This window comes from Salmo salar, chromosome 05, assembly GCF_965601325.2.
Source record: "Salmo salar chromosome 05, fSalSal1, whole genome shotgun sequence".
NCBI lineage: Eukaryota > Metazoa > Chordata > Actinopteri > Salmoniformes > Salmonidae > Salmo > Salmo salar.
This window is the reverse complement of record NC_138295.1, coordinates 16,150,317-16,176,291: the sequence shown is the minus strand read 5'-3', so window position 1 is coordinate 16,176,291 and position 25,975 is coordinate 16,150,317. Positions and strand designations below refer to the sequence as shown.

Genomic DNA, 25,975 nt, shown 5'->3' with positions numbered 1-25,975 from the left:
AGAGAGAGAGAGAGAGATAGAGAGAGAGATACACGTCGATGTTTACACGTGTAATGTTTACTGTTCACTGTGCATTTTTATAGTTTATTTCACTTTTGTATATTATCTACCTCACTTGCTTTGGCAATGTTAACATGTGTTTCCCATGCCAATAAAGCCCCTTGAATTGAATCGAATTGAATTGAGAGAGAGAGAGAGATAAAGAGAGAGAGAGAGATTCTACAGCAGCAGACAAGTGCAGTGATAAAATTTGAAATATTATGCTGTCACAAAATACGGAAAATGGATGAAGTGTTCAGTCCAACCTAATGAAATAATCAACCTATTATAAGACCAGATCAACCACTTCCATTCAAAGATCTACAGTACAGGTACAACAGGTGGATTCAGGACCATGGTCAGCGCATAGGCCAGACACCAGCTCAGCACCGGATTGGAATATGAGCAAACAGCTTATTGCACAAGGAAGCAAGGAAGAATAGAAAGCCCTGAGTGTTTTCATTAAGCCTAAAAGTGCACACTTTCTGCCAGATGAAAACAGTCACACACAATACAATAAACACTTCAGCTCTATATCTTGAACTGTACGACGGGTATGAAATGAACAGCTAAAGCTGAATAAGTAAACATGAATTGATTATACACAATACCATGGCAGATATGACAACAATAGCTCACTTGAATCAGCAAAATTAAACCTGGCCTACCAAGGCAGGCATGAAAACACGAAATCTGAACAAAAACACTGAACAAAAATATAAATGCAACATGCAATAATTTCAAATATTTTACTGAGTTACAGTTCATATAAGGAAATCAGTCATTTGAAATAAATTCATTAGGCCCTAATCTATGGATTTCAAATGACTGGGAATATAGATATGCATCTGTTGGTCACGGACACCTTAAAAAGAAGGTAGGGGCGTGGATCAGAAAACCAGTCAGTATCTGGTGTGACCACCATTTGTCTCCTGCAGCGTGACACATCTCCTTCTCATAAAGTTGATCAGGCTGTTGATTGTGGCCTATGGAATGTTGTCCCACTACTCTTCAATAGCTGTGTGAAGTTGCTGAATATTTTGTCAGGAACTGGAACACGCTGTCGTACACGTCGATCCAGAGTATCCCAAACATGTTCAATGGCTGGTGACATGTCTGGTGAGTATGCAGGCCATGGAAGAACTGGGACATTTTCAGCTTCCAGGAATTGTGTACATATTCTTGCGACATGGGGCCATGCATTATCATGCTGAAACATGAGGTGATGGCGGCGGATGAATGACACAACAATAGGCCTCAGGATCTCGTCAAGGTATCTCTGTGCATTGAAATTGCCATCAATAAAATGCAGTTGTGTTCGTTGTCCGTAGTTTATGCCTGCCCATACCATACCTCCACCGCCACCATGGGGCACTCTGTTCACAATGTTGACATCAGCAAACCGCTGGCCCACACGTCACAATACATGCTGTCTAGCATCTGCCGATACAGTTGAAATCGGGATTCATCCGTGAAGAGCACACTTCTCCAGCGTGCCAGTGGCCATCGAAGGTGAGCATTTGCCCACTGAAGTCGGTTACAACACCGAACTGCAGTCAAGTCAAGATCCTGGTCAGGATGACTGGCTCGCAGACGAGCTTCCCTGAGACGGTTTCTGACAGTTTGTGCAGAAAATCTTCGATTTTGCAAAGCCACAGTTTCATCAGCTGTCCAGGTGTCTGGTCCATCAGGTGAAGAAGCCGGATGTGGAAGTCCTTGGCTGGTGTGGTTACACATGGTCTGCGGTTGTGAGGACTGTTGTACATACTGCCAAATTCTCTAAAACAATGTTGGAGACGGCTTATGGTAGAGAAATTAACATTACATTTTCTGGCAACAGCTCTGGTGAACATACCTGCAGTCAGCATTCCAATTGCATGTTCCCTCAAAACTTGAGACATCTGTGGCATTGTGTTGTGTGACAAAACTGTACATTTTAGAGTGGCCTTTTATTGTCCCCAGCACAAGGTGCACCTGTGAAATGATCATGCTGTTTAATCCGCTTCTTGATATGCCACACCTGTCAGGTGGATGGATTATCTTGACAATGGAGAAATGCTCACTAACAGGGATGTAAACAAATTTGTGCACAGAATTTGAGAGAAAAGGCTTTTTGTTTATATGGAACATTTCTGGGATCTTTTATTTCGTAGAACCAACACTTTACATGTTGAGTTTATAATTTTGTTCACTATACATAGCCCAAAATCATGGTGGGTATGAATACAGTAGCTCACTTTGACTCACACACATATAGACTTTGCCTACCAAGGCCCGCATGAAAACATTAGACCAAATCATAAATAAACAGTATTCAGGCTTACCTTTCTTGTGTTTCACGTTTTACAGCACTAGGCGTAGACGCCTAGGCTTGGTGTTGAAGATGGAGATTATTTCATTTTAGTCCAAAGAGTCATTGAGTTCCCTTTCAAAGGACAACAGGGCTAAATGGCTGAGACGTGCGGTCAGCATGCACGATCTGATGGATGTTTTGATGCGGCCTATAGTGGAGAAGATGAAGTCATAGGAATGGTGATGGTGGGCCTTGGTAGTTATTGATGTTAGGGAAAATGTCAGGGCTGAAGCTGTCCAAAACTTCAATACAGGATGGGAATTCCTGACAGAAGCATGCCTTGCAAAGGTGCTTCCAATCCTTATATCCGTTTGTAACAAATCAGCTTTCCATAGTGGCCTCTGGGAAATGTTTACACATTTTTCAGAAAACAGTATCCCTTGTCGAACTGTATTCCAGCTAATAAAACAGTCCATACCGATACCATGAGAAATACTGGGATTTTACATCGATTGCTGTAGTGGGAAACACTCACATTTTGGGTTGTGTGGGTGGTTTGTCAACTGCAGACAAATCCGCAGGTGGACTCGTGATGACATGCTCAACGTGATGAGACAGGGCTGGCGATGATGAGCTAGCTGGGCTGTGGAAGTTGAAGCAGTAGCCATGCTAACCTCCCCATGGCCTGGCATACTAACCTCCCAATGGCCTGACATGCTAGCCTCCTCATGGGCTGACATGCTAGCCTCCTCATGGGCTGACATACAAGCCTCCTCATGGCCTGACATGCTAGCCTCATGGGCTGACATGCTAACCTTCTCATGGGCTGACATGCTAACCTCCCAATGGCCTGACATGCTAGCCTCCTCATGGGCTGACATACTAGCCTCCTCATGGCCTGACATGCTAGCCTCATGGGCTGACATGCTAACCTTCTCATGGGCTGACATGCTAACCTCCCAATGGCCTGACATGCTAGCCTCCTCATGGCCTGACATGCTAACCTCCTCATGGCCTGACATGCTAGCCTCATGGGCTGACATGCTAACCTTCTCGTGGGCTGACATGCTAACCTCCCAATGGCCTGACATGCTAACCTTCTCATGGGCTGACATGCTAACCTCCCAATGGCCTGACATGCTAGCCTCCTCATGGCCTGACATGCTAGCCTCATGGGCTGACATGCTAACCTCCTCATGGGCTGACATGCTAGCCTCCTCATGGCCTGACATGCTAGCCTCATGGGCTGACATGCTAACCTTCTCATGGGCTGACATGCTAACCTTCTCTTGGGCTGACATGCTAACCTTCTCATGGCCTGACATGCTAGCCTCATGGGCTGACATGCTAACCTTCTCATGGGCTGACATGCTAACCTTCTCATGGGCTGACATGCTAACCTTCTCTTGGGCTGAAATGCTAACCTTCTCATGGCCTGACATGCTAGCCTCATAGGCTGACATGCTAACCTTCTCATGGGCTGACATGCTAACCTTCTCATGGGCTGACATGCTAACCTTCTCATGGGCTGACATACTAGCCTCCTCATGGGCTGACATGCTAGCCTCCTCATGGCCTGACATGCTAGCCTCATGGGCTGACATGCTAGCCTCCTCATGGGCTGATATGCTAACCTTCTCTTGGGCTGACATGCTAACCTTCTCATGGGCTGACATGCTAGCCTCCTCATGGGCTGACAAGCTAACCTTCTCATGGGCTGACATGCTAGCCTCCTCATGGGCTGACAAGCTAACCTTCTCATAAATTGATGACTCTGACAGATTGGGCTGACATGCTAGCCTCCCCATAAATTGATGACTCTGACAGATTGGGCTGACATGCTAGCCTTCTCATGGGCTGATATGCAAGCGTTCTCATGGGCTGATGACAGATTGGCCTGATGACCCTGACAGATTGGGCTGATGACCCTGACAGACTGGGTTGATGACCCTGACAGATTGGCCTGATGACCCTGACAGATTGGGCTGATGACCCTGACAGACTGGGTTGATGACCCTGACAGATTGGCCTGATGACCCTGACAGATTGGGCTGATGACCCCGACAGACTGGGATGATGACCCTGACAGATTAGGCTGATGACCCTGACAGACTGGGCTGATGTCCCTGACAGATTGGGCTGATGACCCTGACAGATTGGGCTGATGTCCCTGACAGATTGGGCTGATGACCCTGACAGATTGGCCTGATGACCCTGACAGATTGGCCTGATGACCCTGACAGATTAGGCTGATGACCCTGACAGATTGGCCTGATGACCCTGACAGATTAGGCTGATGACCCTGACAGATTGGGCTGATGAAGGTAGTGGAACAAATCAAATGAAATTATATTAGTCATATGCGCCAAATACAACAGGTGTAGTATTCACCTTACAGTGAAATGCTTACTTACGAGCCCCAAACCAACAATGCAGTTAAAAAAAATATGGATAAGAATAAGAAATAAAAGTAACAAGTAATTAAAGAGCAGCAGTAAAATGACAATAGTGAGGCTATATATACAGGGGGTACCGGTACAGAGTCAATGTGCGGGGGACGGGTTAGTTGAGGTAATATGTACATGTAGGTAGAGTTATTAAAGTGACTATGCACAGATGATAACAACAGAGAGTAGCTGTGGTGTAAAAGAGGGAGTGGGGGGGGCAATGAAAATAGGCTGGGTAGCCATTTGATTAGATGTCGTGGAGGTAGAACTGTTTAGAAGCCTCTTGGACCTAGACTTGGCGGTCCGGTACCGCATTCCGTGTGTTAGCAGAGAGAACAGTCTATGACTAGGGTGGCTGGAGTCTTTGACAATTTTCAGGGCCTTCCTCTGACACCGCCTGGTATAGAGGTCCTGGATGGCAGGAGGCTTGTCCCCAGTGATGTACTGGGCTGTTCGCATTACCCTCTGTAGGGCCTTGCAGTCAGAGGCCGAGCAGTTGCCATACCAGGCAGTGATGCAACCAGTCAGAATGCTCTCGATGGTGCAGCTGTAGAACCTTTTGAGGATCTGAGGACCCATGCCAAATCTTTTCAGTCTCCTGAGGGGGAATAGGTTTTGTCGTGCCCTCTTCACGACTGTCTTGGTGTGCTTGGACCATGTTAGTTTGTTGGTGATGTGAACACCAAGGAACTTGAAGGTGTCAACCTGCTCCACTGCAGCCCCGTCGATGAGAATGGGGGCGTGCTCTTCGTCCTCCAGCCGTGGCATTTTGAAATATTGCATGAGTGAACTTAACTTGTGACTAGCTTGCTAGTGCTAGTACGCATTAGCAAAGTGTGTGTGTCTGTCTGCTTTTCTGTCTGTCTGTCTGTCTGTCTGTCTGTCTGTCTGTCTGTCTGTCTGTCTGTCTGTCTGTCTGTCTGTCTGTCTGTCTGTCTGTCTGTCTGTCTGTCTGTCTGTCTGTCTGTCTGTCTGTCTGTCTGTCTGTCTGTCTGTCTGTCTGTCTGTCTGTCTGTCAGCCTGTTATTAAAAGATGATGTTCTAACCTGTGGCCTCATGGTGACTGGTTTAAACCCCCACTCCAACTGATCCAACTTGTTGTTCATTCAGGGCACAATCATTAGCTACTAGAAATGTGTGTCCATACAGCCTGTGAATATTCACTCAAATCTCTGATTCATATCAAATCAGGATGTAAGGGGAAGTTTGATGTAGAGCGTGTCACATGGTGATACTCCCTACTGGGCTTTACACTCTAATTCATCCGGTGCTCTGTCTTTTTCCATCTCTCTTATTCTCTTTCTCTCCACTTCCTTCTTCACTCTGATCCCTGTCTGATATCTCTCTCCCTCCCTCCCTCTCCCTCTCTCTCTCGCTCCCTCCCTCCATCTCCCTCTCTCGCTCCCTCCCTCCCTCTCCCTCCTCCCCCTCTCTCTTTCTCCCTCCCTCCCTCCCTCCCTCCCTCCCTCCCTCCCTCCCTCCCTCCCTCCTCCCTCCCCCTCCCTCCCTCCCTCCTCCCTCCCTCCCTCCCTCCCTCCCTCCCTCCCTCTCCCTCCTCCCCCCTCTCTCTTTCTCCCTCCCTCCCTCCCTCCCTCCATCTCCCTCGCTCTCTCACTCCCTCCCTCCATTTCACCTCTAAGAGTGGCAGATGAATAAGTGAGAAGGCACAAATCTCTGATGGGATGAGTGAGATCATTAAGGATACACACACACACACACACACACATACACACACACACACACACACACACACACACACACACACACACACACACACACACACACACACACACACACACACACACACACACACACACACACACACACACACACACACACACACACAAACTCTGAAGTGGTCAGAGAGCCAACGCCTGATTAACCCTAATGTGTCCTCATCCTCTCTTCACCTGCCAGACTGCGTTACTTCTCTCTCTCTCTGTGTGTGTGTGTGTGTGTGTGTGTGTGTGTGTGTGTGTGTGTGTGTGTGTGTGTGTGTGTGTGTGTGTGTGTGTGTGTGTGTGTGTGTGTGTGTGTGTGTGTGTGTGTGTGTGTGTGTGTGTGTGTGTGTGTGTGTGTCCTGCCTGTGGTCTTTGGTGTTACTAAGAGCTCACAGTAGACAGCAGCAGTAGTGCAAAAAGTACCCAATTGTCATATTTAGTATAATGGTATTTGGTTTTAATAGTACTTATTTATCAAAAGTAATTGTAATTGCAAAAATATACTTAAGTATCAAAAGTAAAAGTATAAATCATTTCAAATTCCTTATATTAATCAAAGTGGACGGCACCATGTTTACAGATAGCCAGGGTCACACTCCAACACTCAGACATTATTTACAGATAGCCAGGGTCACACTCCAACACTCAGACATTATTTACAGATAGCCAGGGTCACACTCCAACACTAAGACATTATTTACAGATAGCCAGGGTCACACTCCAACACTCAGACATTATTTACAGATAGCCAGGGTCACACTACAACACTCAGACATTATTTACAGATAGCCAGGGTCACACTCCAACACTCAGACATTATTTACAGATAGCCAGGGTCACAGTCCAACACTCAGACATTATTTACAGATAGCCAGGGTCACACTCCAACACTAAGACATTATTTACAGATAGCCAGGGTCACACTCCAACACTCAGACATTATTTACAGATAGCCAGGGTCACACTCCAACACTCAGACATTATTTACAGATAGTCAGGGTCACACTACAACACTCAGACATTAATTACAGATAGCCAGGGTCACACTCCAACACTCAGACATTATTTACAGATAGCCAGGGTCACACTACAACACTCAGACATTAATTACAGATAGCCAGGGTGTCACGTCCTGACCAGTATAAGGGGTTATTTGTTATTGTAGTTTGGTCAGGACGTGGCAGGGGTGTGTTTGTTTAGAGTGTTTCGGGGTTTGTTGGGCTATGTTCTTATTTAAGAGGGGTGTTTGTTTAGAGTGTTTCGGGGTTTGTTGGGTTATGTTCTTGTTAGTCTATTTCTATGTTAGTTCTAGTATGTCTATTTCTATGTGGTGTTTGTTGGGTTGACTTTCAATTGGAAGCAGCTGCTCCTAGTTGCTTCTAATTGAAGGTCCTATTTAAGAGGGGTGTTTTTCTGTGGGAGTTTGTGGGTAGTTGTTTCCTTGTTTAGTGTTTGTTGCACCTGACAGGACTGTTTTGTTTTGTTCTTTTTGTATATGTATTTAGTTGTTTCTCCTTCTTCAATAAAAAAGAAGATGAGTATACATATTCCCGCTGCATTTTGGTCCAATCCTTACGACAACCGTGACACAGGGTCACACTCCAACACTCAGACATTATTTACAGATAGCCAGGGTCACACTCCAACACTCAGACATTATTTACAGATAGCCAGGGTCACACTCCAACACTAAGACATTATTTACAGATAGCCAGGGTCACACTCCAACACTAAGACATTAATTACAGATAGCCAGGGTCACACTCCAACACTCAGACATTATTTACAGATAGCCAGGGTCACACTCCAACACTCAGACATTATTTACAGATAGCCAGGGTCACACTCCAACACTAAGACATTATTTACAAAAGATGCATTTGTGTTTAGTGAGTCCGCCAGGCCAGGGGCAGTAGGGATGACCACGTGTTCTCTTGATAAGTACTTGAATTTGACAATTTTTCTATCCTGCTAAGCATTCAAAATGTAATGAGTACTTTTGGTCGCCAGGGAAAATGTATGGAGAAAAAAAGTACATTATTTTGGGGGGAATGTATTGAAGTAAAGGTAAAAGTTGTCAAAAATATACATTTTAAAGTAAAGTACAGATACAGCCCAAAACTTCTTAAGTAGTACTTTAAAGTATTTTAACTTAAGTACTTTACACCACTAGACAGCAGGCTGCGTCAGCTACACACACACACACACACACACACACACACACACACACACACACACACACACACACACACACACACACACACACACACACACACACACACACACACACACACACACACACAGTACAGTTTGGATGGACTTTGAGGGAGAAGGCCCAAGTTCTACGATAATCTCGCTGAGTGCTTTCGCATGTCCACGTCGGATCTAACCTTCACAACCATTGTCTAACTAGCTCTCTGTCTTTAACTAAATGGAAGGGAGGAGGGAGAATCTGTGTAGAGCAGCTATGGTAGTGCTGAACCCTCCTGTCCACCTATTCTGTCATGATATCTCACTCTACTACTGTAATATACCACCTATTACGCTCCCTCCCTCCATCTTGGGGCGGCAGCGTAGCCTACTGGTTAGAGCTTTGGACTAGTAATCGAAAAGTTGCAAGATCGAATCCCTGAGCTGACAAGGTACAAATCTGTTGTTCTGCCCCTGAACAAGGCAGTTAACCCACTGTTCCTAGGCTGTCATTGAAAATAAGAATTTGTTCTTAACTGACTTGCCTAGTAAAATAAATAGAAAAATTGCTCTCTCTCTCCATTCAATCCAAGGTGCTTTATTGGCATGAGAAACATATGTTAACATTGCCAAAGCATGTGAAGTAGATAATATACAAAAGTGAAATAAACAATAAAAATTAACAGTAAACATTGCTGTTCCAAAATGCATTACAAATGTCATAGTATGTTCATATACAATGTTGTAATGATGTGCAAATGGATAAAGTACAAAAACAAATAAATAAATACAAGTTGTATTTACAATTATGTTTGTTCTTCACTGGTTGACCTTTTCTTATGGTAACAGGTCACAAATCTTGCTGCTGTGATGGAACACTGTGGTATTTCACCCAGTAGATATGGGAGTTTATCAAAATCTGGTTTGTTTTCAAATTCATTGTGGATCTGTGTAATCTGAGGGAAATATGTGTCTCTAATATGGTCATACATTTGGCAGGAGGTTAGGAAGTGCAGCTCAGTTTCCACCTCATTTTGTTGGCAGTGCGCACATAGCCTGTCTTCTCTTGAGAGCCAGGTCTGCCTACGGCGGCCTTTCTCAATAGCTATGCTCACTGAGTCTGTACATAGTCAAAGTTTTCCTTAAGTTTGGGTCCGTCACAGTGGTCCGGTATTCTGCCACTGTGTAGTCTCTAAGGCCAAATAGCATTTTAGTTTGCTCTGTTTTTGGGGATTTTTTTTTTAATGTGTTAAGTAATTATCTTTTTGTTTTCTCATGATTTGGTTTGGTCTAATTGTAATGCTGTCCTGGGGCTCTGTGGGGTGTGTTTGTGTTTGTGAACAGAGCCCCAGGACCAGCTTGCTTAGGGGGCTCTTCTCCAGGTTTATTTCTCTGTAGGTGATGGCTTTGTTAAGGAAGGTTTTGGCAATCGCTTCCTTTTAGGTGGTTGTAGAATTTAACGGCTCTTTTCTGGATTCGGATAATTAGTGGGTATCAGCTTAATTCTGCTCTGCATGCATTATTTGGTGTTTTACGTTCTACACGGGGGATATTTTTGCAGAATTCTGCATGCAGAGTCTCAATTTGGTTTTTGCCCCATTTTGTGAATTCTTGGTTGGTGAGTGGACCCCAGACCTCACAACCATAAAAGGCAATGGGTTCTTTAACTGATTCAAGTATTTTTAGTCAGATCCTAATTGGTATGTGAAATGTTATGTTCCTTTTGATGGCATAGAAGGCCCTTCTTGCCTTGTCTTTCAGATCATTCACAGCTTTGTGGAAGTTACCTGTGGCGCTGATGTTTAGGCCAAGTTATGTATAGTTTGTTGTGTGCTCTAGGGCTATGCTGTCTAAATGGAATTTTTATTTATGGTCCTGGTGACTGGACCTTTTTTGGAACACCATTATTTTGGTCTTACGGAGAGTTACTGTCAGGGCCCAGGTCTGACAGAATCTGTGCAGAATTTCTAGGTGCTGCTGTAGGCCCTCCTTGGTTGTTGACAGAAGCACCAGATCATCAGCAAACAGTAGACATTTGACTTCAGATTTTAGTAGGATGAGGCCGGTTGCTGCAGACTATTCTCGTGCCCTTGTCAATTCGTTGATATATATGTTGAAGAGGGTGGGGCTAAAGCTGCATCCCTGTCTCACCCCACGGCCCTGTGGGAAGAAATGTGTGTGTTTTTGCCAATTTTAACCACACACTTGTTGTTTGTTTACATGGATTTTATAATGTCGTATGTTTTTCCCCCAACACCACTTTCCATCAATTTGTATAGCAGACCCTCATCAAATCAAAAATCAAATAAAATTTATTTTTATATAGCCCTTCGTACATCAGCTGATATTCTCAAAGTGCTGTACAGAAACCCAGCCTAAAACCCCAAACAGCAAGCAAAGCATGTGAAAGAAGCACGGTGGCTAGGAAAAACTCCCTAGGAAAAACTCCCTAGAAAGGCCAAAAACCTAGGAAGAAACCTAGAGAGGAACCAGGCTATGAGGGGTGGCCAGTCCTCTTCTGGCTGTGCAGGGTGGATATTATAACAGAACATGGTCAAGATATTAAAATGTTAAAATGTTCATAAATGACCAGCATGGTCAAATAATAATAATCATAGTAGTTGTCGAGGGTGCAACAAGCACGTCCGGTGAACAGGTCAGGGTTCCATAGCCGCAGGCAGAACAGTTGAAACTGGAGCAGCAGCACGGCCAGGTGGACTGGGGACAGCAAGGAGTCATCATACCAGGTAGTCCTGAGGCATGGTCCTAGGGCTCAGGTCCTCCGAGAGAAAGACAGAAAGAGGGAAAGAGAGAATTAGAGAGAGCATGTTTAAATACACACAGGACACCGGATAAGACAAGAGAAATACTCCAGATGTAACAGACTGACTCTAGCCCCCCGACACATAAACTACTGCAGCATAAATACTGGAGGCTGAGACAGGAGGGATCAGAAGACACTGTGGCCCCATCCGATGATACCCCCGGACAGGGCCAAACAGGCAGGATATAACCCCACCCACTTTGCCAAAGCACAGCCCCCACACCACTAGAGGGATGTCTCCAACCACCAACTTACCGTCCGAAGACAAGGCCGAGTATAGCCCACAACGATCTCCGCCATAACACAACCCAAAGGGGGGGCGCCAACCCAGACAGGAAGACCACGTCAGTGACTCAACCCACTCAAGTGACGCACCCCTCCCATGGCCGGCATGGAAGAACACCAGTAGGCCAGTGACTCAGCCCCTGTAAAAGGGTTAGAGGCAGAGAATCCCAGTGGAAAGAGGCGAACCGGCAAGGCAGAGACAGCAAGGGCGGTTCGTTGCTCCAGCCTTTCCGTTCACCTTCACACTCCTGGGCCAGACTATACTTAACCTCTATGGGCTAGGTGGGACGCAGGCGTCCCCCCCGTGGTGCACTCCATCAACAGCAGTTGCATTTCAAGAGCGGCAAATTTGAATCCAAATAAATGTCAAAATTCAAATTTTTCAAACATACAACTATTTTACACCCTTTGAAAGATAAACATCTCCTTAATCTAACCACGTTTTACGATTTCAAAAAGGTTTTACGGCCAAAGCATAAATTTAGAGTATGTTAGGACAGTACATTTACAAGAGTTGTGTGTAATGTTTTGTCAATTCAAAGACAGGGTCACCAAAACCATAAAACCAGCTAAAATGATGCACTAACCTTTTACAATCTCCATCAGATGACACTCCTAGGACATTATGTTAGACAATGCATGCATTTTTAGTTCTATCAAGTTCATATTTATATCCAAAAACAGCGTTTTACTATGGCATTGATGTTGAGGAAATCGTTTCCCTCCAATAACCGGCAGTCAAGTCAGCATCACAAATTAAATAATTAAAATTAGAAAACATTGGTAAAATATTATATTGTCATTTAAAGAATTATAGATTTACATCTCTTGAACGCAATCAACTTGCCAGATTTAAAAATAACCTTACTGGGAAATCACACTTTGCAATAATCTGAGCACTGCGCCCAGAAAAATACGCGTTGCGATACAGACTAGTCGTCATGTTGGGGAGATCTAAAATCGAAAATACTATGTAAATAATCCATTACCTTTGATTCTCTTCATCAGATGTCACTTCCAGGTATCACAGGTCCATAACGAATGTAGTTTTGTTCAAAAAAGCTCATCATTTATGTCCAAAAATCTCCGTCTTGTTAGCACATGATCTAAGCCAGCCGGACTTCTCGTCATGAACGAGGGGAAAAAATATATTTACGTTCGTTCAAACATGTCAAACGTTGTATAGCATAAATCATTAGGGGCTTTTTTAACCAGAACATGAATAATATTCAAGGTGGACGAATGCATACTCTTTTATAACGTATTGGAACGAGGGTACCCAACATGAACTCGCGCGCCAGGTGTCTAATGGGACATCATCGTTCCATGGCTCTTGTTCGGTCAGATCTCCCTCCAGAAGACTCAAAACACTTTGTAAAGGCTGGTGACATCTAGTGGAAGCAATAGGAAGTGCCAAAATATTCCTCAGCCCCTGTGTTTTTCAATGGCATAGGTTTAAAGGTAATACAACACATCAGGTATCCACTTCCTATCAGAAAATGTCTCAGGGTTTTGCCTGCCAAATGAGTTCTGTTATACTCACAGACACCATTCAAACAGTTTTAGAAACTTTAGAGTGTTTTGTATCCATATATAATAAGTATATGCATATTCTAGTTACTGGGTAGGATTAGTAACCAGATTAAATCGGGTACATTTTTTTTATCCAGCCGTGCAAATACTGCCCCCTAGCCCTAACAGGTTAATCATAGGACCTACTGAAGAGATAAGTCTTCAGTAAAGACTTAAAGGTTGAGACTGAGTCTGCGTCTCTCACATTGGTAGGCAGACCATTCCATAAAAATGGAGCTCTATAGGAGAAAGCCCTACCTCCAGCCGTTTGCTTAGAAATTCTAGGGACAATTAGGAGGCCTGCGTCTTGTGACCGTAGCGTACGTGTAGGTATGTACGGCAGGACCAAATCGGAAAGATAGGTAGGAGCAAGCCCATGTAATGCTTTGTAGGTTAGCAGTGAAACCTTGAAATCAGCCCTTGCCTTAACAGGAAGCCAGTGTAGGGAGGCTAGCACTGGAGTAATTTGATCAAATTTTTTGGTTCTAGTCAGGATTCTAGCAGCCGTATTTAGCACTGACTGAAGTTTATTTAGTGCTTTATCCGGGTAGCCGGAAAGTAGAGCATTGCAGTAGTCCAGCCTAGAAGTAACAAAAGCATGGATTAATTTTTCTGCATCATTTTTGGACAGAAAATGTCTGATTTTTGCAATGTTACGTAGATGGAAAAAAGCTGTCCTCGAAACAGTCTTGATATGTTCTTCAAAAGAGAGATCAGGGTCCAGAGTAACGCCGAGGTCCTTCACAGTTTTATTTGAGACGACTGTACAACCATCCAGATTAATTGTCAGATTCAACAGAAGATCTCTTTGTTTCTTGGGACCTAGAACAAGCATCTCTGTTTTGTCCGAGTTTAAAAGTAGAAAGTTTGCAGCCATCCACTTCTTTATGTCTGTAACACAGGCTTCTAGCGAGGGCAATTTTGGGGCTTCACCATGTTTCATTGAAATGTACAGCTGTGTGTCGTCCGCATAGCAGTGAAATTGAACATTATGTTTTCGAATAACATCCCCAAGAGGTAAAATATATAGTGAAAACAATAGTGGTCCTAAAACAGAACCTTGAGGAACACCGAAATTTACAATTGATTTGTCAGAGGACAAACCATTCACAGAGACAAACTGATATCTTTCCGACAGATAAGATCTAAACCAGGCCAGAACTTGTCCATGTAGACCAATTTGGGTTTCCAATCTCTCCAAAAGAATGTGGTGATCGATGGTATCAAAAGCGGCACTAAGATCTAGGAGCACGAGGACAGATGCAGAGCCTCGGTCTGACGTCATTAACCTCTATGGGACCGGCGGGACGAATTCGTCCCACCTACGTAACAGCCACTGCCAGCCTGTGGCGCGATTTTCAAAATCTTCAAAATCATATTACTTCAATTTCTCAAACATATGACTATTTTACAGCCATTTAAAGATAAGACTCTCGTTAATCTAACCACACTGTCCGATTTCAAAAAGGCTTTACAACGAAAGCAAAACATTAGATTATGTCAGCAGAGTACCAAGCCAGAAATAATCAGACACCCATTTTTCAAGCCAGCATATAATGTCACCAAAACCCAGAAGACAGCTAAATGCAGCACTCACCTTTGATGATCTTCATCAGATGACAACCCTAGGACATTATGTTATACAATACATGCATGTTTTGTTCAATCAAGTTCATATTTATATCAAAAACCAGCTTTTTACATTAGCATGTGACGTTCAGAACTAGCATACCCCCCGCAAACTTACGGGGAATTCGCTAACATTTTACTAAATTACTCACGATAAACGTTCACAAAAAGCATAACAATTATTTTAAGAATTATAGATACAGACCTCCTCTATGCACTCGATATGTCCGATTTTAAAATAGCTTTTTGGTGAAAGCACATTTTGCAATATTCTAAGTACATAGCCCAGGCATCACGGGCTCGCTATTTAGACACCCGGCAAGTTTAGCACTCACCATAATCATATTTACTATTATAAAAATGTCATTACCTTTTGTTGTCTTCGTCAGAATGCACACCCAGGACGTCTACTTCAATAACAAATGTTGGTTTGGTCCAAAATAATCCATCGTTATATCCGAATAGCGGCGTTTTGTTCGTGCGTTCCAGACACTATCCGAAATAGTAAAGAAGTGTCGCGCGCTTGGCGCAATTCCTGACAATAAAATTCAAAGTATTCCATTGCCGTACGTCGAAGCATGTCAACCGCTGTTTAAAATCAATTTTTACGTCATTTTTCTCGTAGAAAAGCGATAATATTCCGACAGGGAATCTCCTTTTCGGCAAACAGAGGAAAAAATCCCAAAGGCGGGGGCGGTCGGGGTCACGCGCATAAGCTAGTGTCTCTTGATGGGCCACTTGAGAAAGGCGATAATGTGTTTCAGCCTGGGGCTGGAATGACGACATTCTCTTTTTTCCCGGGCTATGAGAGCCTATGGAAGACGTGGGAAGTGTCACGTTAGAGCAGAGATCCTTAGTAAATGATAGAGATGGCAAAGAAGTTCCAGAAATGGTCAGACAGGCCACTTCCTGTAAAGGAATCTCTCAGGTTTTGACCTGCCATTTGAGTTCTGTTATACTCACAGACACCATTCAAACAGTTTTAGAAAATTTAGGGTGTTTTCTATCCATATGTAATAAGTATATGCATATTCTAGTTACTGAGTAGGAGTGGTAACCAGATTAAATCGGGTATGTTTTTTATCCAGCCGTGTCAATGCTGCCCCCTAGCCCTAACAGGTTAAAAGGTCATTTACCACCTTCACAAGTGCAGTCTCAGTGCTATGATGGGGTCTAAAACCAGACTGAAGCGTTTCGTATACATTGTTTGTCTTCAGGAAGGCAGTGAGTTGCTGTGCAACAGCTTTTTCTAAAATTTTTGAGAGGAATGGAAGATTCGATATAGGCCGATAGTTTTTTATAATTTCTGGGTCAAGATTCGGCTTTTTCAAGAGAGGCTTTATTACTGCCACTTTTAGTGAGCTTGGTACACATCCGGTGGATAGAGAGCCGTTTATTATGTTCAACATAGGAGGGCCAAGCACAGGAAGCAGCTCTTTCAGTAGTTTAGTTGGAATAGGGTCCAGTATGCAGCTTGAGGGTTTGGAGGCCATGATTATTTTCATCATTGCGTCAAGAGATATAGTACTAAAACACTTTAGTATCTCCCTTGATCCTAGGTCCTGGCAGAGTTGTGTAGACTCAGGACAATGGAGCTTTGGAGGAATACCCAGATTTAAAGAGGAGTCTGTAATTTGCTTTCTAATGATCATGATCTTTTCCTCAAAGAAGTTCATAAATTTATTACTGCTGAAGTGAAAGCCATCCTCCATTTGCGAAGGCTGCTTTTTAGTTAGCTTTGCGACAGTATCAAAAGGAAATTTCGGATTGTTCTTATTTTCCTCAATTAAGTTGGAAAAATAGGATGATCGAGCAGCAGTGAGGGCTCTTCGATACTGCACGGTACTGTCTTTCCAAGCTAGTCGGAAGACTTCCAGTTTGGTGTGGCGCCATTTCCGTTCCAATTTTCTGGAAGCTTGCTTCAGAGCTCGTGTATTTTCTGTATACCAGGGAGCTAGTTTCTTATGACAGATGTTTTTAGTTTTTAGGGGTGCAACTGCATCTAGGGTATTGCGCAAGGTTAAATTGAGTTCCTCGGTTAGGTGGTTAACTGATTTTTGTCCTCTGACGTCCTTGGGTAGGCAGAGGCAGTCTGGAAGGGCATCAAGGAATCTTTGGGTTGTCTGAGAATTTATAGCACGACTTTTAATGCTCCTTGGTTGGGGTCTGAGCAGATTATTTGTTGCAATTGCAAACGTAATAAAATGGTGGTCCGATAGTCCAGGATTATGAGGAAAAACATTTAGATCCACAACATTTATTCCATGGGACAAAACTAGGTCCAGAGTATGACTGTGGCAGTGAGTAGGTCCAGAGACATGTTGGACAAAACCCACTGAGTCGATGATGGCTCCGAAAGCCTTTTGGAGTGGGTCTGTGGACTTTTCCATGTGAATGTTAAAGTCACCAAAAATTAGAATATTATCTGCTATGACTACAAGATCCGATAGGAATTCAGGGAACTCAGTGAGGAACACTGCATATGGCCCAGGAGGCCTGTAAACAGTAGCTATAAAAAGTGAGTGAGTAGGCTGCATAGATTTCATGACTAGAAGCTCAAAAGACGAAAACGTCATTGTTATTTTTTTTGTAAATTGAAATTTGCTATCGTAAATGTTAGCAACACCTCCGCCTTTGCCGGATGCACGGGGGTATGGTCACTAGTGTAACCAGGGGGTGAGGCCTCATTTAACACAGTAAATTCATCAGGCTTAAGCCATGTTTCAGTCAGGCCAATCACATCAAGATTATTATCAGTGATTAGTTCATTGACTATAACTGCCTTGGAAGTGAGGGATCTAACATTAAAGTAACCCAATTTTGAGATGTGAGGTATCACAATCTCTTTCAATAATGGCAGGAATGGAGGAGGTCTTTATACTAGTGAGATTGCTAAAGCGAACACCGCCATTTTTAATTTTGCCCAACCTAGATCGAGGCACAGACACGGTCTCAATGGGGAAAGCTGAGCTGACTACGCTGACTGTGCTAGTGGCAGACTCCACTAAGCTGGCAGGCTGGCTAACAGCCTGCTGCCTGGCCTGCACCCTATTTCATTGTGGAGCTAGAGGAGTTAGAGCCCTGTCTATGTTCGTAGATAAGATGAGAGCACCCCTCCAGCTAGGATGGAGTCCGTCACTCCTCAACAGGCCAGGCTTGGTCCTGTTTGTGGGTGAGTCCCAGAAAGAGGGCCAATTATCGACAAATTCTATCTTTTGGGAGGGGCAGAAAACAGTTTTCAACCAGCGATTGAGTTGTGAGACTCTGCTGTAGAGCTCTATCCATGCTTTTTGCGACACACAGCCACACACATACACACACTCCAGGCCTGAGTTAAATCTGTAGGATTATACAGCGTTAGAGCATAAGGTTGATGGCTTAGTGTGCTAAGTGTCTGAAGTCTTCATTAACACAACTACGGCCATGTGATTCTGTCTCTAGCTAAAACACACAGACACACACACGACTGTTTCCAAGAACCTGGCATTTTAAACATCATTAAGAGGATCAGGGTAAATGCTACCTGCTGTATTTAAACCCCTATTACCTGGAAACACACATGTAACTCTAACAGTCACATCACTCAATGTCCCCTCTCTCTCGCTCTCTCTCTTTCTCTCTCTCTCTCTCTCTTTCGCTCTCTCTCTCTCTCTTTCTCTCTCTCTCTCTCTCTTTCTCTCTCTCTCTCTCTCTTGCTCTCTCTCTCTCGCTCTCTCTCTCTCTCTCTCTCTCTCTCTGCTTTCTCTCTCTCTCTCTCTCTCTCTCTCTCTCTCTCTTTCTCTCTCTCTCTCTCTCTCTCTCTCTCTCTCTCTCTCTCTCTCTCTCTCTCTCTCTCTCTCTCTCTCTCTCTCTCTCTCTCTCTCTCTCTCTCTCTATCCTTTCATCCTTCTCTCCTAGTGTCCATTTCAGAGGAACAGAGGAGAGGAGTGTTCAACTGGAGATTGCTGTCATTAAATGCACATTAAAGCAGCAGCTAAAATATTGATATGGAAAAGCAGAGAGAGATAGAGCTGTGATGCAGAGAAGAGAGGAAAGGTAGAACATTACAGAGGAGAGCGGAGGAGAAGAAAGGAAAGGTAGAACATTACAGAGGAGAGCGGAGGAGAAGAAAGGAAAGGTAGAACATTACAGAGGAGAGCGGAGGAGAAGAAAGGAAAGGTAGAACATTACAGAGGAGAGCGGAGGAGAAGAAAGGAAAGGTAGAACATTACAGAGGAGAGCAGAGGAGAAGAAAGGAAAGGTAGAACATTACAGAGGAGAGCGGAGGAGAAGAAAGGAAAGGTAGAACATTACAGAGGAGAGCGGAGGAGAAGTGAAGTGCAAGCAAGCGAATTATAATGTATCCAAAATGGGCAGCTGAGGAGTTGGTGTGTGTGTGTGTGTGTGTGTGTGTGTGTGTGTGTGTGTGTGTGTGTGTGTGTGTGTGTGTGTGTGTGTGTGTGTGTGTGTGTGTGTGTGTGTGTGTGTGTGTGTGTGTGTGTGTGTGTGTGTGTGTGTGTGTGTGTGTGTGTGTGTGCGCACCATTATGAGTAACCTTGCTTGAGACCTGAAGAGGCCTAGGCTTCAGCTCAGTGGACTACAGGAGATCCCACAGATGATTGCACAGGCACACCAACACACATAAGCTCATCCATCTATATGTCTGTTGAACATGGTAAACCTAACACCACCTCTAGCCAAAGCTAAATATTATTCTATTGACAAATGAGAGAATTGGAGAGAGAGAGAGAGATAGAGAGAGACATAGAGCAACAGATAGATACAGAGAGAGACAGAGAAAGACAGAGCGATACAGAGAGAGATGTAGAGAGATCTGAGAGACAAGGCAAGAAGGGCATTCTATGCCATTGCCCTTTATGGTTGTGAGGTCTGGGGTCCGCTCACCAACAATTCACAAAATGGGACAAACACCAAATTGAGACTCTGCATGAAGAATTCAGCAAAAATATCCTCCATGTACAACGTAAAACACCAAATAATGCATGCAGAGCAGAATTAGGCCGATACCCACTAATTATCAAAATCCAGAAATGAGACGTTAAATTCTACAACCACCTAAAAGGAAGCGATTCCCAAACTTTCCACAACAAAGCCATCATCTACAGAGATGAACCTGGAGAAGAGTCCCCTAAGCAAGCTGGTCCTGGGGCTCTGTTCACAAACACAAACACACCCCACAGAGCCCCAGGACAGCAGCACAATTAGACCAAACCAAATCATGAGAAAATAAAAAGATAATTACTTGACACATTGGAAAGAATAAACTCTTTAGGGAAAAGGGGCAGCATTGGGAAGTTTGGATGAAAAGCATGCCCAGAGTAAACTGCCTTTTACTTAGGCCCATAAGCTATATTATATGCATATAATTAGTGGATTTGGATCAAAAAAACTCTACAGTTTCCAAAACTGTTAAAATAATGTCTGTGAGTATAACAGAACTCATATGGCAGGCGAAAACCTGAGAAAAATCCAACTAGGAAGTGGGAATTCTGAGGTTTGTAGTTTTCAAGTGAATGCCTATCGAATATCCAGTGTCTGTGGGGTCAGATTGCACTTCCTAAGGCTTCCACTAGATGTCAACAGTCTTTAGAATGTTGTTTCAGGCTTCTATTGTAAAAGGAGAGCGAATAAGAGCTGTTGGAACCAGTGGTCTGGCTGAAAGCCTTTAGTTTAGTCACGTGCACAGCCGTGGGCAAGAGCTCCGTTCCCTTTCATTTCTAAAGACAAAGGAATTGTCCGGTTGGAATATTATTGAAGATTTATGATAAAAACATCCTAAAGATTGATTCTATACATCGTTTGACATGTTTCTACAAACTTTAATGGAACTTTTTTGACTTTTTGTCTGGACTTAGTGCCCGCGTCTTGTGCATTTGGAATAGGGAACTAAACGCGTGAACAAAAAGGAGGTATTTGGACATAAAGATTCACTTTATCGAACAAAACAAACATTTATTGTCTAACATGGAGACCTGGGAGTGCCACCAGATGAAGATCATCAAAGGTTAGTGATTTATTTTAACGCTATTTCTGACTTTTGTGACACCTCTCCTTGGTTGGAAAATGGCTGTATGGTTTTCTGTGGCTAGGCGCTGACCTAACATAATCGCATGGTGTGCTTTCACCGTAAAGCCTTTTTGAAATCGGACACAGCAGCTGGATTAACAAGAAGTGTATCTTGAATCGTATGTATAACACTTGTATCTTATATCAATGTTTATGATGAGTATTTCTGTAATTTGATGTGGCTCTCTGCATTTTCACCGGATGTTTGTTTGAGACAATGCATTTCTGAACATAACACGCCAATTTCAAATGAGGTTTTTGGACATAAAGATTAACTTTATCGAACAAAACAAACATTTATTGTCTAACATGGAGTCCTGGGAGTGCCACCAGATGAAGATCATCAAAGGTTAGTGATTCATTTTAACTCTATTTCTGACTTTTGTGACACCTCTCCTTGGTTGGAAAATGGTTGTATGGTTTCTGTGGCTAGGCGCTGACCTAACATAATCGCATGGTGTGCTTTCACCGTAATGCCTTTTTGAAATCGGGTACTGTTGTTGGATTAACGAGAAGTTTATCTTTAAAATGGTGTATAATACTTGTATGTTTGAGGAATTTTAATTATGAGTTTTCTGTTTGAATTTGGCGCCCTGCAATTTCACTGGCTGTAGGCTAGGTGTCCGCTAGCGGAACCCCCTTCCCAGAAAGGTTAACAAAAAAACCCAGAGCAAACTAGAATGCTTTTTTGCCTTAAACAGAGAGTACACAGTGGCAGAATACCTGACCACTGGGACTGACCCAAACTTAAGGAAAGCTAGGATTATGTACAGACTCAGTGAGCATAGCCTTGCTATTGAGAAAGGCTGCCGTAGGCAGACATGGCTCTCAAGAGAAGACAGGCTATGTGCACACTGCCCACAAAATGAGGTGGAAACTGAGCTGCACTTCCTAACCTCCTGCCCAATGTATGACCATATTAGAGACACATATTTCCCTCAGATTCCACAGATCCACAATGAATTCGAAAACAAACCCACTTTTGATAGACTCCCATATCTCTGGGTGAAATACCACAGTGTGCCATCACAGCAGCAAGATTTGTGACCTGTTGCCACAAGGAAAGGGCAACCAGTGTAGAACAAACACCATTGTAAATACAAACCTATATTTATGCTTATTAATTTTCCCTTGTGTACTTTAACCATTTGTACATTGCTACAACACTGTATATATACATAATATGACATTTGTAATGTCTTTATTCTTTTGAAACTTCTGTATGTTTAATGTTTACTGTTAATTTTTATTGATTATTTCACTTTTGTATATTATCTACCTCACTTGCTTTGGCAATGTTAACATGTTTCCCATGCCAATAAAGCCCCTTGAATTGAATTGAATTGAGAGACTGAGTGAGACAGACAGAGACATAGAGAGACAGAGAGAGACAGAGAGAGACAGAGAGAGACAGAGAGAGACATAGAGAGACAGAGAGAGACCGAGAGAGACATAGCGAGACAGAGAGAGACAGAGAGAGATATAGAGAGACAGAGATAGATATAGAGAGACAGAGAGAGATATAGAGAGACAGAGAGAGATATAGAGAGACAGAGAGAGACAGAGAGAGATATAGAGAGACAGAGAGAGATATAGAGAGACAGAGAGAGACTGAGAGAGACACAGAGAGACAGAGAGAGACAGAGATATAGAGAGACAGAGAGAGATAGAGAGAGACAGAGAGAGACACAGAGAGACAGAGAGAGACAGAGAGAGAGAGAGAGATAGAGAGACAGAGAGAGACAGAGAGAGATAAAGAGAGACAGAGAGAAACAGAGAGAGATATAAAGAGAGACAGAGAGAGACAGAGAGAGACAGAGAGAGATACAGAGAGAGATACAGAGAGAGATACAGAGAGAGACAGAGATATATACAGAGAGAGACAGAGATACAGAGAGAGAGAGACAGAGAGAGAGAAACAGAGAGATACAGAGAGAGACAGAGAGAGACAGAGAGAGAGAAACAGAGAGATATAGAGAGAGATACAGAGAGAGAGACTTACAGAGAGAGATATATATACAGAGAGAGACAGAGATGGAGAGACAGAGATAGATACAGAGAGAGACAGAGAGAGACAGAGATCAATACAGAGAGAGAGAGATACAGAGAGAGAGAGATATACAGAGAGAGACAGAGATGGAGAGACAGAGATAGATACAGAGAGAGACAGAGAGATACAGAGATGATGAAGGACTTGCCCTGAGTCATCTCTTAACAGTACATTACTCAGTAGACAGTTACAAAAGAGAGCTAGTTAGACAATGGTTGTCAAGGTTAGATTCTACGAGTTTTGTTATTGTTGAAAAACCTTTTCAATCCCCATGCCAGTCGCAGAATAATGAGATGTCCTGCTTGATTTGAATCTCCTGCACACTCACACACAGACACACGCACACACACTATGATTGTCTGTTGATATTTGATGTGTACAGAAAGCTGTTGAATAGTAAAAATGTGAGTGGTTATGACAGCAGTAACATTATGGATGGGTCCTCTGATACGTAGAGAACTGCGGGAGGATCTATGAGACTACATGGCTGGATTTGTGTGTCTGTATTTGAAAAAGAGGGAGAGAAGGTATTGCTTTCAAGCTTATTTTTGTCAAATGTCAGCATATTTTAGGCTGATGCCTTGTGCATGCAGTATGCCTCAGTTACTCTTCTCTGTATTCCAGGGTGATCACATGTCCTATATAATCAGGCCATGTCAGATCTGTGTGTGTGTGTCATAATTTAAGGAGTGTGTGTAAGTGGTCAGGACAGGAAGCGTGTGTCCTGTATCTAGTCCACTGAATCACTCTCATGTAATGTCCACTCCTGACCTGTCATACTGAGGAGTCATTAGTGTGTCCGTGTGTGTGTGTGTCCGTGTGTGTGTGCAGTGTGCAGTGTGCAGTGTGTGTGTGTGTGTGTGTGTGTGTGTGTGTGTGTGTGTGTGTGTGTGTGTGTGTGTGTGTGTGTGTGTGTGTGTGTGTGTGTGTGTGTGTGTGTGCAGTGTGTGTGTGCAGTGTGTGTGTGCAGTGTGTGTGTGTGTGTGTGTGCGTGCGTGTGCGCGTGCGTGCGTGTGTGTGTGTGTGTGTGTGCGCGTGTGTGTGTGCGCGTGTGTGTGTGCGCGTGTGTGTGTGTGGGTGGGTGGGTGCTCTCTCCACCAGAGGTAAAGAGTTCATCTCTATAGATGTCGGTGATGGTTAATGAGTGTTAAGTCAGAGCAAATGTCAGCCAATCACACTATATATAAAATCCATTATAATCACACTATATATAAAACCCATTATAATCACACTATATGTAAAACCCATTATAATCACACTATATATAAAACCCATTATAATCACACTATATATAAAATCCATTATAATAACACTATATATAAAACCCATTATAATCACACTATATGTAAAACCCATTATAATAACACTATATATAAAACCCATTATAATCACACTATATATAAAATCCATTATAATCAGACTACATATATAACCCATTATAATCAGACTACATATATAACCCATTATAATCACACTATATGTAAAACCCATTATAATCAGACTATATATAAAACTCATTATAATCAGACTACATATATAACCCATTATAATCACACTATATGTAAAACCCATTATAATCAGACTATATATAAAACCCATTATAATCAGACTATATATAAAACCCATTATAATCAGACTACATATATAACCCATTATAATCACACTATATGTAAAACCCATTATAATCACACTATATGTAAAACCCATTATAATCACACTATATATAAAACCCATTATAATCACACTATATGTAAAACCCATTATAATCACACTATATGTCAAACCCATTTTAATCACACTATATGTAAAACCCATTTTAATCACACTATATGTAAAACCCATTATAATCACACTATATGTAAAACCCATTTTAATCACACTATATGTAAAACCCATTTTAATCACACTATATGTAAAACCCATTATAATCACACTATATGTAAAACCCATTTTAATCACACTATATATAAAACCCATTATAATCACACAATATGTAAAACCCATTATAATCACACTATATGTAAAACCCATTTTAATCCTACTATATATAAAACCCGTTATAATCACACTATATAGTAAGGTTGGACAGTGTTCAGATTTTCATATCGTCATATTCTCTCACCCTGGGATTTACGGTATTACTGGTTTAGTACTCAAGCGGGTGCCAAAAAATCCCACAAAAAAAGCCTATTGAGCGTGTATTACCAGAATGCACAACAATCTTCATAAGTTATAGCGAATTTGCATGGAGGCTGCTTGCTAAATATGCTAACCAGTGCAAAAGAAAATTAACGAATTACAAAGACAGGCAATACAGCTCATAAAATTATACATATATAGGTAGGAGCAACCGAATGTCATTTTTGGTGAGTTTGGACATTTACAAGCGAATGTGAAAGAGAGATATTGTGCAAATGAACAAAGTTTTGATGGATGCAGTACTGGCTGTCCAGCAGCATGTCTACACGCTGTGTCTGTGTGGAGTCTGTGTGGAGGCTGGAGTCAATTGAACTTCACTCACCATTCTTGAGTTTACCCCTTTAGTTAACAGTATCAATGTTGCGCTCTACTGTGGGAAATGTGATCGAATCAACGCAATATTAGCCACTTTTCAAAGGGAATATACTGAAATAAAATGAACTATGTAAGACTTAGTATACAAAATGAACTGTACAAGAAATGTTCTTGTAGGCAGAGCGCATAGGAGTAGGATTCTATTGCATTGACAGACACAGCTCAGGCCCTACTGTACACAGACCGGTGCGCCATAACCAATCCGAGATGCAGTAGGCCTATATGCAAATAGCCATTGTCATATATGGATCTGTGCCATTCACTTTGAACTGGACTGTGTTTAGG

General features: G+C 42.8%; 1 pseudogene; it reads left to right on the top strand.

Annotated features, from left to right (window-relative positions):
* On the top strand, positions 1-23,252 carry LOC145879486 (uncharacterized; annotated as a pseudogene).
* Positions 23,253-25,975: the final 2,723 nt, after the last annotated feature.